This window comes from Plectropomus leopardus, chromosome 3, assembly GCF_026936395.1.
Source record: "Plectropomus leopardus strain MGB_pleo_1.0 chromosome 3, ASM2693639v1, whole genome shotgun sequence".
In the NCBI taxonomy this organism is placed as follows: Eukaryota; Metazoa; Chordata; class Actinopteri; order Perciformes; family Serranidae; genus Plectropomus; species Plectropomus leopardus.
Window position 1 is genome coordinate 13821214 of NC_142178.1, and position 6000 is coordinate 13827213.

At 35.2% G+C, this 6000-nt stretch overlaps 1 long non-coding RNA gene across 1 annotated transcript in view; it reads right to left on the bottom strand.

Annotated features, from left to right (window-relative positions):
- The window catches only part of LOC121941857 (uncharacterized), a 38198-nt gene extending 34074 nt beyond the window's left edge, over positions 1–4124 (bottom strand). Inside the window, exons 1-2 of the long non-coding RNA XR_015776129.1 lie at positions 4002–4124; positions 2344–2668 (exon numbers count right to left, since the gene is read on the bottom strand). This is a non-coding gene — a long non-coding RNA (uncharacterized LOC121941857). The remainder of the gene's footprint in view (positions 1–2343; positions 2669–4001) is intronic.
- Positions 4125–6000: the final 1876 nt, after the last annotated feature.

Here is a 6000-nt window from a genome sequence, read left to right on the forward strand (position 1 = left end):
GAAAACATACTATAAAATGACTTTATTATCATATTTTGGATGACATGCTATACAATGAGTTTTGACATATGTTGGATATCATACTATATTATGACTTTTTTGTCATATTTTGGACGACATGCTTTAGTATGATTCTTTTGTTATATTTTGGTTAACATATGATACTATGACTTTTTTGCCATATTTTGGATGACATACCATACAAAAACTTTTTTGCCATGTTTTTGACAGCATACTTTAATACAATTTCTTTGCCATACTTTGGATGTCATACTATAGTATGACTATTATGTCATGTTTTTGACAACATACCATGGTATGACTTCTTTACCATATTTTGGACAACATACTGTCGTGTTACTTTTTTTTAATCGTGTTTTGGACAACATATAATAGTAATACTTGTCATATTTTTGATGTAATACTATAGTTGGAAGTATTTTTTATACAATGAACAATATTCTATAGTATTACTTTTGTTTATCATATTTTGCACTACATACTATACTATGACATTTTTGGCTTTGGCTTTTTTTTTTTTTTTGGCTTTTTGTCATATTTTTGACATCATACTATTGTATGCCGTTTTTGTTATATTTTGAACAACATACTACATTATTACTTTTTCTTCATTTTTTGGACAAAATACTACAAAATGAATTTTTTATCATATTTTGGACTACACACTATACTATAACATTTTGTCACATTCTTGATGACGTACTATACAATGACTTGTTTAATGATATTTTTGACAACATACTTTAGTATGACTTTTTTGGGTCTGTTGAAGGTGGCAGTGCTGTTCGGGCTGTGATAGCCACATGGTAGTTTAGCGTTGTATCTGTGATAGCCATGTGGTAGCTCGGCCTTCTATCTGTGATAGCCATGTGGTAGCTTGGCTGTGTCCCTGTGATAGCCATGTGGTAGCTTGGCCTTGTACCTGTGATAGCCATGTGGTAGCTTGGCCTTGTGTCTGTGATAGCCATGTGGTGGCTTAGCCTTGTATATGTGATAGCCATGTGATAGCTTAGCCTTGTGTCTAGTAGTATCGGCATTGTAACTATCTCAGGCTTGCATAAATGGAGCCTGCGTCTGTGGAAGCTGGCGATGCTGTTTAGGCTGTGATAAGCCATGTGGTAAGAGAGGTAAGGTAAGATATGTAGCAGTTGCTAGGGAAGGTAGCATTGGCACTGTCGCTGCCTGGAGCTTGCATAAATGGAGCCTGGGTCTGTTGAAGGTGGCAGTGCTGTTTGGGCTGCATAGGAGCAGTGAGGGATGGCACTAGGGGAGTGGCTCTGGGATGCCAGAGTTCACTGCCTAGCCTCCTTGAGGTGTTGTGGGACTAACTAGGTGAAACACAGATGGAAGGAGGTTCCCACCTGATAACCCCAAAGAATTGTTAGTTATCACTGCTCACTGGCCTTTATATTTAGGCCATAATAGCTGGCTAGTGATCCTAGGTTCTTCGTTGAGTGCTTATCCTTTTTCTGGAGCACAAGTTTCTTGTGTTTAAGTTGAATTTTTGTCATATTTTAGATGTCATATGAAAGTATGACTTTTTGTCATATTGATGACATTCTATAGTGGGACTTTGTTATAGATTTTGGATGACATACTATAGTATGATGTGTCTGCCATATTTTGGATGACATACTGTAGTATGACTTTTTGTCATGGCTTGGATGACATACTATACTCTTTTACCATACCTTAGATGACATACCATGTTGGATGGTATACATTATGATGTATTTTTTTGTCATTTTTGGATGACATACAATACTATGATGTTGTTGTCTTATTTTGGAAGAAAAACTATACTATGACTATTTTACTATATTTTAGATAGTATACTATACTATGACCTTTTTGTCATATTTTGGATGACATATTATACAATTACTTTTTTGTCATGTTTTTGACTAAATACCATACTATTACAGTTGGACAACATACTTTACAATGACTCTTTTGTGATATTTTGGATGACATACTACTAAAACTACTTTTTTTTAACCAAAGTTTGGACAATATATTATAGTGTGACACTTCTGATGACTGGTGGTGGTCAAAGGTCAAAGGTCTAGGTCACAGTGACCTCACATTACATGTTTTTGGCGATTCCTCAAGAATTCATACACACTTTTATATAAATATCTTATGGGATATAGTGATGAAGTTCTGCCAAGAGGTCAAAGATCAACTGTGATATACTTTTTTGCAAAAAAAAAAAAAAAGCAACTTGTCACTTTTCTGGCCATTTTTCATATACAAAAGTCAAACTGATGGGGAGATATTTGGTCAAGTACTGAACTGGTGCTACTAACCCTATGTACCCACCTTGAAATTTTGCTGATTTTGCAGATCTTTGGGGCTGCCAGGGCTTAAGATGTGAGTCAGGCATCCATGTTTTCACAGACACAGATGTGAATTGTTACTGCACCTTGACTGGTACACAGAGGCATACAACTGCAAGGCGATAAATCTAGTTGAAAATGACTCAATGACGCTCCTCTTCATAGTCTTCATCTCAGATACACCCCATGTAGATTAACAATTGCGATTGGCTAGGCATATCTCAGGCCACTTGAAGATCTGCCAGAGAAAATAAACAGGAGCTTGCAGATTTGTCCGGTTCCCAGGCAATCTGTTTATGGCCACCACCCTGAGTAAACAAAGAAAACACAATCAGCTGCTCTGGCCTAAGGAAGTCAGTGGGCAGATCACAAGGCAGTGGACTCATTCTCTGATGATCCCCGGTGGGTTACTGGATCATCAGCAGGATAACCAAAAATAACTTGCATGTTCCATTGGCAATGTTTAATATCATGTCCGTGCCTTCCAAAGGTCATAGCAACTCAAAGCCTAGTCTTTCATATTCATGTGTCAAGTCAGTGAAGCACTGTATATCCTAAGGAAGAGTTCTCTCACTTCTTTTCTATTCCAGTTCTGGGGATAATTTCTCCTCGAACTGATGTTGTTCTTAATATTTCTCCTTCGGGGAGTGTTAGAAAAAAACAATTCAGAATTCAATACACTAAAAGTCAATTTGTCAGAATATTTGGTCTATTTAAGAAAGTGATGATCCGCATCATATCCAAGCGCAAGAAAATTTTTATTTACTCTTGTCTTCTCTTCGGTGAGTTATTTCTTAGTGTCTGTGCCCACACCTACTGTAGCCTGTATACAACTGCAAGCAGATGATACCTGGATCCTTAAAAGCAAACTGGAACACATTGGCACTATTGTCAAAAAGAATGGGCAAGGCATTAGCTGTAAAAGGTGATAAAGAAAATTCTTTACAGCTGATATAACTAAACGCTCCATTTTCTGCTTTTCTATTTTCGATTACTGCTGCATAATATGGGTGAATACTACCAAAAGCAAAAAAAAACCAAAAAAAACCAAAACAAATTAAACTCCAGCTAATGCAAAACAAAGTGGCACACCTTGCTTTCCACTGTCCACATATCACTAACATAAATAACATGCACCTCAATTTCACTGGCCAAAAGTTTAAGACAGGATGAACACTGCATTTCTGACATGGAATGTTTTACAATCATATCAGCACAGTCATTTTAACACAGTTTAGTGTAATTTAATGCCACCAGACAGGCAACAGAAGGTTGATTCTTAATTTAGTGTGGATTTTTTTACTTCTATTACTGACTACATTAACACAGAAATGGATGTTAAAAAAGCAAATAAGGAAACACGTTTAAAAAAAAAATCAAATTTGAAAGATGCTGTGTGTCTGTGTATTTTTTTTTCTTTTCTGCAAACTATATTGAGTGTCACAAACACTGCACCACAGGCTTGGTCCCAAATTGAGACACAGACACCATGTGGAAAGAATAAACTGTTAGTCCTTTAATAGCCAGAAAACAGGTTGTTACACAAAAGATCCAAACAAAGCTCAGGCAGGGGTAAAAATTGTCTGGCAAAGGACAGATTGCAAAAACAGAAATCGGGTCAAAAAGGCTCACAAAACTCACACAAGGACAGCTGGGACGCTGACAGAAAATCAAGATGAACTGGCACAGAAGGAAGGGGACACAGAGACTACACTAAAGGGAGAGGGGAGACAACTGGACACAGGTGCAACACATTAAGGCTAGGCAGGTAATCACACAGGAGCAGGAAGTGAGACAAGATGTGAGTTTCAGAATAAAACAGGAAGTACAAAACAATAAAACACAAGGAGAACAAAAAAGACAATTAAACCATAAGGATGAGGCATGACATTGAGAGAGTTAATAATTTTTTCTTTTCATACATGTATATATTCATTAATCACATATCACATTGTTTTTTCTCAATCCTATGTTTGCTATTTGTGTTTATAGTCATGTCAAATGTATCTTTTTAAATGTGTTATTTTGTGTACTGAAATGTTTAATATGTGTTTTAAAATGTGGACCCTTGGAAGATTAGCTGTGCTCTAAGGCACAGCTGATGGGGATCCCAACAAATAAACAAATGTTGCCACTCTAAACTGCATTTTATACTGTTAATGCACAAGGTACTCTTATTGTCTGTATGAGGTATAACCTATCTGCAGATGTAGTACACTGAGTGAGAAAGACCACAGCAGACATAAGGAGCAGTGCACAGGTCAAACAAACATATCATTTTCTATGTGCATATATAGTATGTCAGTATGTTTAAAGTCATCCAGAGATGATGAAAAGTTTGCAGTGCCTATGCAACGATGTTAATGTTCTGTCATCATGTATTTTCTGAATCCATCACACTTAACCACAATCATCTTTTATTATTATTAGTATTATTGTTATTATTATTATTATTATTGTTATTATTATTACTACAACAATAATAATAATATTTGGAATTAACGCTCATGTTTTTTTATACCAAAATTGAAAGTGGATGGAAAATGTCCCTTTTGACAATACATTAATGTGTGAAAATGGGACCTCTGTTTTTACTTACTTTATAGATTATTGAATTATTTTCTAAAGCGGTTCTTCCTCATATGCTGGCAGTCATTCTTTGCTTTCTTTGTCAAGTGCTTTTAATGTGGTCACTGAGGTTTTAAAAGTGTCAGATACAGAGCCTGTTTGCTGTTCAGCTGACACATGTCAGACTAAACCTTTACATTGAAATGATGCAATGGGAATTTAAATACTTTAACATACTCAAAAACTCTGGCTGGACTGACCTGTTTCTAGTACATTTTATTTTTTTTCTTTGATCATCTTTTTCACTATGATAAAAATCTTTGCATACTCTTATCTTCTTTCTGGTAAGTTACTTTTTTTCTGCATTCTCTGTAATTTCTGTGTGTATAAATACCACAACATGTATGCTCTGTTGATTGTCTATAAATGCTGTAACTGTTAGATGATGCATAATTTGCATTTTGTTTGTTTTGTTAAATCATAATAGTTATTTACCTTAAAAAGTTTAAAAAGTTTCAGTCAGCTTGGTGTGTTCATGTTATCTGGCAAACAATAACATGGATCATATTAAAAGAAATTATTGCAGACCTACAGTATGCTTTTTTTGTTTTTATTTAAAAAAAAATACCACTTTTTTGACAAACATGTATGCCTGTGTTGATGGATTACTATAAAGTGTGTGTTATTTCAAGCTATTTTGCAAAAACAGTCGTTGTTGGTTTCACTTTCATATGCAGTCACAAAAAGCATCACTATTTCTCCAAGCTGCTCAGATATTATTACTGCTACATCAATCACAACCTTTAATACAACAATGCTTTCTGCGTCAGCAACACATGGAGTCTGTAAGAAGTTCACTGATCTGAACTGGCCTTGTAGTATTTATAAGTTTCATTTTTAATTGAACTTGAGATGCAGAACATCAATAATGTGTCCAATGTTACTTACTTAATGATTATCTAGCTCTAAAGGCATAACCTAAAGAAAAGTATGCAGTAAAGTGATGAATGAAAAAAGTTTTAGAAGTCTCCAATGAAAAAGGTTTTTTTTGCTTTTGAATGAAAAGAATCAT